This window comes from Passer montanus, unplaced genomic scaffold, assembly GCF_014805655.1.
Source record: "Passer montanus isolate IOZ18808 unplaced genomic scaffold, ASM1480565v1 scaffold202, whole genome shotgun sequence".
NCBI lineage: Eukaryota > Metazoa > Chordata > Aves > Passeriformes > Passeridae > Passer > Passer montanus.
In genome coordinates, this window is record NW_024366615.1 from 680,609 (window position 1) to 690,605 (window position 9,997).

General features: G+C 46.1%; 1 protein-coding gene across 1 annotated transcript in view; it reads right to left on the bottom strand.

The window, feature by feature from the left end:
- Window positions 1-9,080, bottom strand: part of RAF1 (Raf-1 proto-oncogene, serine/threonine kinase) — a 64,336-nt gene extending 55,256 nt beyond the window's left edge. The window contains exon 1 of the mRNA XM_039708459.1: window positions 8,803-9,080. The gene's annotated coding sequence lies outside the window, so the exon portion shown is untranslated. The remainder of the gene's footprint in view (window positions 1-8,802) is intronic.
- Between the last annotated feature and the right edge of the window lie 917 nt (window positions 9,081-9,997).

Sequence of the window (9,997 nt, forward strand, 5' to 3'; positions counted from 1 at the left end):
AGAATAAAAAGCTGATGACAGAATGTCTCTGCTGAGCGTGCATCCACTCACACTTGGAGGTGCAGGATGCACAAAGGTGGCATTTGCAGCAGTTTGTCACAGCCAAAGGGGCACAGAGCAATACATCAAGGGACATTTTTCATATAAATTGATAGCTGACAATAGAAAGGTGTGGAAAATAGGAAGAGAGGCAAGCACTGGATAAGAAGTATTAGTGTGAAGGATTAATTTCACACAAGGGATTCATTTCAACTGTGTCAAACAATGATGGTCCTGCTGACTCCATGGTTCATCCCTGGTATCTTTGTCCATAAATAAGCACTTTAGTCAGTAATCACTTCATTTCCAGTGATCAGATATCAGTGTTTATTCTGTGCCTTGGCATCTATCTAGTCTTAACTAAAGTGGTGTAACAGCCACATCTGAATCAGGACCATTCCTTAAACAACATTGCACAAGTTTCTGATTAAGACCTAAATGTGTAAAACTTTGTGCACCAGTAGTTCTTCATTAGCCTGCAGTCAAGAATTCAAGTAATTCTTTGGTGAAATAATAAATTTCCCACGAGCCCTTGTTAGCACATCAGTTTTGAATTCAAGTTGCATCTGCTCATCCATCAGCTCCTGAACCAAATATTAATTGGTGGAATTCTCCTGGCAGAGCTGAGGCTGTCACTGCACTCTTTCAGCTCTGTGGTGGTAGAACTGGGTCAAAGAGGGAACCAGGAAAAGGTAAGCAAAGCATCTTCTGGAATTTTGAGGATTTGAGGAAAGAACCGTGGAATTTTGGCAACGGGTGAAGGAACCCAAACGCAAAGCCTGTGAGAGAAACCAGATCCACAAAGGTGCTGGAAGACAGTGGGAGGCAGGATGGGAGAGTGATTAAGCCCAGGAAGCAGGCAGGGAGGCTGAGGGGGCAGCTGGTGGGAATTCAGTTAGGTTTGGGGCTGTTTCTCACAGCTCCACACAGAGCTGGTTCCTCCAGCTGTGTCCTGGCAGGTGGGCAGGGCAGTGACCAGCCAGGCAGGACACTCTAAACTGGATTTGGAAACTGAGGGCTGCCTCTCTGCAGAGGTAGCTGTCACCAGGCTGGCTTTTTAGCCAGGGGAAACACTTCCTTCAGATTGCAGCCACTCTCCCCTTCAAAAGGGGCACAAAACTGTCCCAAGGTGCTCAAGTCACAGCTGGTTCAGCTCACTCCTGCACCCCTTGGCTGCAGCTGCTGATGCACAGGAGAAAGGAGCAGCCTGGAGGAAATAACACAGGAGCAGGACACCCTTAACTGCCCTAATGGGATCTCAGAGCCCTGGGGATTGGAGTGTCCTCAGAGAAAGGTTTGTGAGGATAGAGGAGAGAAATGGTTTTCTTTCATTCACTCACACAAAACACTGCACTGATCTGGTTCTGAACTCCTCTGAGAGAACTGAATCCTGTGAAAACCTAAGAATAATAAATTATTGACAAAGTAGCATATGATGAATTTGATCATTTTAGGAACCTTTCAGACTTCTTCAGGTGAAATAGGAGAAAGGAATGATTATCAAATCTATTGGCTTTTTTTAATCTCAGGACACAGAACGTTGACTCCTGTAATGCAATCTGGTATTTTCTCAGGAATAAAACTGCTGCAAAAATCCCCTTTCCCATGTGCCCATACCCTCCCTCAGCTTTACCCACCCCTCAGTGTGGGGTGGAAAATTTGATGGAAGGAGTTAATTTGGGCAGAGGAAGAGCTGAAATAGCCAGGGAGGCTGCACATCCCTGGTGTGTGAATTAATGCAGGGGCTGGGTCAGTTCCACACTCCTGCCTGCTCAACATAGGCTCCAACATTTATTTATTAGGCACTATTTATTTATTCTGTGAGCTGAATGCCTTCAAAAGGGACACAAAACTGTCCCAAGGGTCTCTTGCCTACCTTGTGTTTCCAGACAAAGAACTAGAGCTGTATCCAGACCACGTGCAAAATTAAATGTGGTATTTAAATGCTTTTCACAACTAACACAGCCCCATTTATCATGCATTAAATGGCTTTCTCAGGACAGCAACCATATATTTTTGTACTGACCAATATATTATATAATGCAAGTAAAAGTAAAGCCATGTCCACATGTTAAAACAACAAGATTTAGAAGTGTACATCCAACTTTAATATACAATCTGAAGAACAGAGTTCCTCCTGCACCTTGAAAATTTCACCTTTGATTAAGCAACGATTACAATCTTCCCTCAGATAAAATACATATCTGTGTGTGTATATTTATGTGTACAATTTCAAAATCAAAGCCTTGCACTTCTTCTGGGTGTCACTGCTGGCACTGGCAGCTGGTCCCAGCCGCCCAGAATGCAGCCTGGCAGGAATTCACCTTCTGCTCGTCAAGGCTCCCTAATTGCCCTGGGTTTTTTCCCTTTTGAACTGCCTCACTAAGCTGTGATTCCTCTGCCCAGAGGTAAATGAAGTGTCTGGTACAGCCAAGGAATCCCTCACCTGCTGCAGGTGACCCCAGAGGGGAGGGTCCATCCCCAAGGAGGAATGGATTTCCACCTGGCAGGTTTCAGTAACACCCCGGGCAGGAGAGCTGCTCCTGCTGCCATCCCTGCCCTGCTTGTGAGCTCTGGGGAGAGGAACAGCCTCCTGGAGCCTCCTCCTCTGAGCTGCAGCACGAGATGGAAACTGGGAGAGATCCTGATCATTGAGCAAGTATTGACTTGATTTAGTAAGGCAAGAAGAGCCTCAGAGAGCAATTGCTGCTGCTGAGCAATTCTGCACCTTCAGCCTGACACACTTTTTGTTCCCCCTTTTGCAAAACCAGGGCTATTCTTGCTGTTGGCACTTTGCACCTGGGCAAAGGCATTCCCATGGATCCTCCTCTGCCTCAGTTTGGGAAGATTTGCTGCTCAAAAGCAACTGGCCAAGGCCAATGCCATGGAAAAGTGGGAGAAAGCTGCAGGATGAAATGCAGATCAGCACAGAGTGACAATGGGTCTGTGGCAACCAAAGAAAGGGCTTGGACTGCAATATGAAAATATCAACTCCTCTTCTTTCCCTCACTTTGAGAAACTCTTCTCCCTGCTGGCATCCTGGTGTCAAGCCCCTCTTTCATGGTGGCCTCTGCCTTGTTCCACGTGTGACACCAGAAATGTCACCAATGCCAGCACCTGGAGCTTGGCTTTTGGAATGCACAGGAAGGACAGGACTTGTAACAAAGTCTGGGCTAACCCTTATCCAAACAGCAGCACTGCTTTCTCTGCCTCAACAGCCCAGCTTCTGTACCCAAAACTCCTCCCTGCCTTTCAGTGCTCAAAACTACAAAGTTCATTTCAAATCCACTACAGATTTCAAAAAAAAAAAAAAAAAAAAGGTGAAATAATTTTCTATGTAAAAGTTCTGGGAGGATACTCAGGTTTTAGCCAGCTGGTTAGGTACTGGTGAATTGTGGACAAATAGATTATAAATTCAAGTGAAACCAGTGAAATTATTCCCATGTATGTGCTAAGGAGTGAAAGTGAGAAACAACAAGCCAGTGTGTGTGTGTGTGGTGCTTCCATCAGCACTGGAGACAGTGGGTGGAAAGGCTGGAGGGGGTGTGGAGACATTTTACAAAAGCAAAAACAACTTACAGGTGCAGCTAAAAATACTCTGCTTCTAATTCAGTCACCAGGTTAAAAATGCCAGTGAAGTCTCAGAGTGTGAACCTGGCAGCATTCATTAAAAATGTTTATCCTCTTTTTCCTTTAATACAGTTCCTTCAGTAATTGTTTCAGTAATTACATACTGAAAGAGTTGGAGAGCTTGGCTCCTGTGGAGTGGTTCAGCTTTTAGATTCTCTTTTTCTTCTCCACCTCTGTGTACACAAATGTATTTGTATGCAAACAATATTTGTGCAGGTGCCTCCCTGGCGTTTGGGGCACGCAAAGCCAGGGCTTGCAAAAACATTGCATTTTTTGTTTTTCCTTTTGTTAAGCAAACAATCATTTCACATACCAGAGGCTTTGGGCACCAGAGGGATGTGTTCTGTATAAAAGCCCACATTCTTTATGGAACTATCATACTTCCTTCTTGCTAAGGGGGCAAGAGGAATGGAATGGAATGGAATGGAATGGAATGAAATGGAATGGAATGGAATAGAATAGAATAGAATAGAATAGAATAGAATAGAATAGAATAGAATAGAATAGAATAGAATAGAATAGAATAGAACCTTTTGACAGAATTCTGGACTCTTTCTCTGCAGCCTCCAAAGTAAAAAGGTTTCTCTCTTGACCCCCAAATCACTTCCTGCTACCAGGGTAACAAATTATTTGAGGCAAGGAGAAAGAGTGGTGATTCCTGGCTGGAAATATTCAGAGGAGGGGACAAACCTGGGACCCTCAGACATGAGGTTCTTCCAGCAGGGACTCCTGCACACCTTGTGGGATCAAAATGAGCAAGGCTGAAACCTGAGTGTCAAACTGAATCTGCTGGTATCCAACTGACTGCAAAAGTAAGAACAAGGATTTAATCAAACTTCCACTCTGATGAAAAATGACATAAGGCCAAACATATATTTTATGGGAGGGCTGTGTAACTAAAGCAGTGTTTTGTGCAAGGATCAGTGCAGTGAATTTTGGAGTGGATGCTGCTCCATCCTTGGGCTTCACTGGCAGCTCTGCTCCTCTTGGGGCTCTCTCTGCCCCACCAGGAGGGATGTGGCAGCTCAGGGCTCAGGAGGAGAAGCACAGCAATATTCTCATGTTCCCCCAGAGTGAGGAAGGAGCACAGAGCACACCCCAGCACAATCCAAACCAGAGGGAGGTGGGTAAAAAGTGAAAAATGTCACATTTGGGCTTCAGAGGTGAGGGAGGCAGCAAGCACATCAATGACCAGAGAGCCCAGGAGCAGGAGCTGAGGGAGTGCTGCCTTCACACTGTGTGCAGGGCAGGGAGCCTACATTAATTAACTACAGCGATTAACCACAGTAATCCAGTCTGCAATGCCCAAAACACTCATCCCAACCTTCTTCCTTCAGGTTGTGAGGAAATATGGGATACCTGTCAGTGAAGGGAAATGCAGTGTGGCCTTGGAGCTTATAGGGGAGAATACAGCAACAGAACATTTGGGGAAATAAACTTAATTTTGTTATTCTTTCTCCCCCCAGCCTGATGAATGGCAGCTTATTAGGGATTTGGATTGGGAATGTAACTTGACATTGGGTTTGACTTGTAAACTCCTCTTTGAAAACTGAGGACAAAATGTGCTCCATTGTCCAGCACAAGCAGGTATCTCTGCCAAGAAAAAGGACACTGGCCAGGGGGTTCTGATGGCTGTTGTTTGGCACAGGTCTGTGTTTGTAAAAAAGCTCAATTTCCAGTCATTTGGGTGGGGAGTTTTTATGGAAAAAGCTTGATTAGGCTGCTTTCCTAAGGAGAGGAAGCTTATGTAATGGCTCGGTCTATCTGCTGCTCCAAATTTCATACATATTTGACACATGAGTCAAGGCCTCAAGAAAAATTAATTTTCTAAACTTTCTTGGAAGTCAGCAACTGAAGACAGCAAAAGGAACCATGTTCATGCCTCAGCTGAAGGAGAGAAAGAACTCAGGCATCAAATATTCCTGTTTATGCAGCAGGCTGGTCAGTGCCCACATACCTGAGGCTGAGTGAGCCCCAGCACGTGAGGGGTTTGCCCTCTGAAATGAGAACCACAGTTAAGATAGCCTTATTTTTATATTATATATATATATATCCCTTTATATATTATTAATCCTTATATATACACATTTATCCTTTATTTATTTATTTATTTATTTATCCTTACATATAAATATAAGTAGTTATCCTTATAGCAGAGGTGCTTTAGGGATGACATCAAATATATCGGTGGTGAAACTGCTTTAGTCTTGCTGTTTGTGGAGCAATGGGTTTTAGGGATTTTTTTTCCCCTTGAAATGTGCTCTGACATTCAGAACGCACCAAGCTCAGTCTCCTTGTTCTTAAAAAAAACATGGAATACTATATTTATTTATTTATCTTTACATATAAATATAAGTAGTTATCCTTATAGCAGAGGTGCTTTAGGGATGACATCAAATATATCAGTGGTGAAACTGCTTTAGTCTTGCTGTTTGTGGAGCAATGGGTTTTAGGGATTTTTTTTCCCCTTGAAATGTGCTCTGACATTCAGAACACACCAAGCTCAGTCTCCTTGTTCTTAAAAAAAACATGGAATACTCGACAAACTGTGCCAAAGAAGAGGGACAAGGTAATTAAAACACTGGGAAATATCCACAACATGTTGGTCCTTGGCCATTTCACTCTGGAATGAATGGACAAGGGTGGGGAATCACCTCTGATCCACCTCTCTCAGCTCACTTGGATTTCCCCAGGTTGCCAAGAATGACTGGAGCTGCTCAAGTGCAATCTGCTGTCTCTGATTTTGCTGAGGAATAACAGAAACGCAGTGATATAACTGCAGGAAGCTGTCCAAAAGCATAAAATACTTCACTTTTTTTCCCCCTTCCCTCTGATATCTGTGTCATTCCCTTTCCATTTGTTGTCCACAGCCTGAATTCCTCAGATAACTTTGCTGCAGACTTGAGTTTTACTGCAGATATGGAAAACTGCCTGGAAGTTTTGCTCCTTGGTTGTTCTGGCTGCTTGCCAGCCTCAGTAATACTCAAGATGCAACACATCCAACTTGCTCCCGCAATCATTCTATAAAATACAGCCAAAAATAAAGGATCCCATACAAAATTAGCTGCTACCTTAATTAATGACTGCAGGAAGCAGTAAAAGCGAGCCTGGCCCAGCTCTTTGGAGGGCTAATTCTAATTCTGCTGGAGAGGTGAGGTGCGGCTGAAATACATCAGTACAGGGCTAACCTTGAGGTCAGTGAGCATTGCAGATTTTCAGTGAATAGTGGGATAATTTCCTGTCCAAAAACCAGAGGATGTTGGTGGCTCTGACTGCACCCTGAGCACAGCTTCAAGGTGAAGTTGTTCCCAGCACCTGCTGCTAGAAAATGAATGTGGGGACACCTGAGTTGTACCAGGCAACTCTTAACAAAATCTGAGCTAATTTCTGGGAAGCAGAGCTCTGACAAGGAGGAAAAGTCCTGAATAAGGAGTGGAGCTGCACGAGGCACAGAGGGACAGGTTTGGAGCTGCCTGAGAAGGTGGCACACATCACATCCAGGGTTGGGATGGTTGGGATAGCCCTGCCCAAGGGATGCACAGGGCACCTGGGCTGTCTCTGCAGGGCCAGGGGGTGGGCTGGATGATCTGTGGGTCCCTCCTGGCTCAGATATTCCATGATCCCATTAAAAACACCCAAATAATGTCAGCAGAAGTCACCTCCAGCTTCCCTCAGAAGGAGCTGCTGTTCTTAAGGTGAAGAACTGTGGGGAGCCCAGTTGTGGGTTCTTCTGGGTCTGGATTGAAGGCACTCCAGACAGTAGTTCATGTTGGGATCAGGTGTTTATTATTTCTTATCAGTAGAACAGTCTCACTGCTGTGAGTTCCACAGCTTTTCATTAGAAGGCACAAAATGGCCAACAATCCCTTGGTACAAGGTCTTTTAAGACTAAACTATCCAATTAAGAATTGACACCTGGGTTATTTTCCCTTTTAACCCAATAACTGATCCCAAAGAGCTGCAATGTGACTTTTCTGCCCAATTACAAAATGCCACCCAAAGCCATGGAGAAGAAGAAGCACGAAGAAGAAACCCAGGATGATACCCTGTGCCCTCCATCCTGCTCCCATCCACAACATATTAAAAATCCCAAAACCTCAATTTCTCACCAAGTGACACACTCACACCGCTCTCTACAATCTATTTCACATTTTTGTGGATTCCAGTCCATCCTGAAGTCTTGGAAACTGTCTCGAATGAGGGTCACAGTCAGTGCTGCCCTGGGGGTGAGGGCAGACAGAGAAACATTCCCAGTGGAAGCCCTGGGCTTCCACAAAGACCCAAGGCAAGCCCCAGAGCGGGAGCCTCTGGAGCAGCCCGGGCTCTGCAGCCCCGGAGCCAGGCCCAGCTCCTGCAGTGCCGCAGCACCACCAGCCCATCCCAAAGATCTTCCCCAACCCATTCATCCTGTGCTCCTGCGACTCCCAAAACCCCACCGAGAGGCAGGGTTAGACTGTGGCACACTTGGAAAAGCCAGGCCTTTGCTCTCGTCAGCCTCAGCCGTCCATTGGAAACTCCCGGCCCACACGCGGGGAGCTCCGGGATGGCCTCTGGGAGCGCCGGGACTCTGTGGATGTAATCCATTGTTATGCAAACACATGGCTGCTTTTAAACCTCTCTTTCACACTCCTGGCGGGTTTAGTTTCAAAGCACCCAAAAAGGAGGCAGAGATAAAGCTCCTGCTTTAAAAGAGGCTTCGATTAAATCTGGAAGGGGTTTTTGCAGTCGGGTCAAAGGCAAGCGGTCTGCCAGCCCGAAATGGAACCGTGCTGCTCCAGGAAAGGGCAGCCACACTCCAAAATACAACTCTGTACCTGGTAAACATTAATCCCTGCATCTATTTAATATTTAAATAGAAAACGTCAATTTCAAAGATTATTAGATTATGATTTGTGCTCAGAAAATGTGGAAATTTCCACCAAATCCTTCATACAGAATTCATAAACTGCCCCTTAGAAATAGCACTGGGGCTTTTTCATCTGATTGCAGACTAATTAATTTAACCTTTGGAAGCAGGTTTGGTAAGTATTTAATCCTGACCCTTTAGCCTGGATTCACAGATCCATTGTTATCCTTCCAGACAATTAAAGCCGTGAAAAGCCCATTCCCCACACCAGACCCCTCAGGACTCACCAGAACCGTGTTCCCACACCCAGCACCATCCAGGGGCTTGGATCCCAGGGGAATCCCAAGGCCGAGCCAGCTGTGCCTGGGCTTGGGAGGTCTCAGGGCCAGCAGGGCAGATGGTTCTGCCTCCCAAAGGGCTCCAAAGCCTTCTTTGTTGAGTGCAGTCACCTGGAGCCGCAGGCTGAGCCCTGAGGGTCACAGGGCTAAAAACAGGCGAACCCCGAGGCTCAATTTAAACCGCCCAAAATGCTGGTGTTTTCCCCCCGGGGCTGCTCCAGCTTTTCCTCCAGCTTTCCTGGAATTTTAATATCCCGCTCTCTTCGGGGTTTGTGCTTTGGATGCTTTTATTTTTAGCCGCAGCGCTCTGTGGAGCCCGCCTGACGCCAGCAGGCGTAACCGGAGCCGAGGCCCTGCGAGCCAGGGATCGCAGCCACCAGCACAGAGCCCTGCTCCTATCTCTGCCCGGCACAGCAGCCTCCGATGAGGTCCCCTTACCTCATCAGAACACAGAGCAGAGCCGGGCAGGGTGAGGGGCGAGCAAGTAAAAATCAAAGACACAAAGAGGTCTGTCCCAAAACAGATCAGTACAAGCTGAGTGCCAGAAGCAGGAGGTCACAAAGAAAGCCAAGTGAAATAAATGGGGCAGGAGATCTTTCTCCTTTTTAAAGCCTTTATTAAAAAGAATCAGCTCAGGTGGGGAGAAATCAAAGGGTTGCGCCCACGCCGCCGGTGCTCCCAGGAGTGGCACGGAGGAGGAGGATGATGCAGCTGTGTCCGCTGGTCTGCAGGCAGAGCTGGGGATTCCGTCCTCACCAGAGATTAGGAGATTCCGCCTTTTCGGTCCAACACCTCGGGTCCTCTCTCTAGTCAACATCCTTTCAGGTTAGGGTGAGAAGCAAAAAGGATCCAAGCAGGCATTGGACTATGCTCCCATCCTTAGACATCACCTAGGTCCCCTAGTTCTATGTTGGCTCCTTGTTTTTAGGGGTTTTCCTGGAAAACTGCAAAATTTGATGCAGTGCATTTCTCATCTGCATACCAGCTCTGATGCCACTCCCATTCTCCTGGTACCTGCAGGGTCCCTGTGTCACTCCCTGGCAAGCATCAGGGGGACTGTGGTTAATCACCAACCATTAACAGGTAATTGAAGAAGAACTCTTAATAATGAAGCTAACTTAACAGCACTGGTCTAACTTGTTTT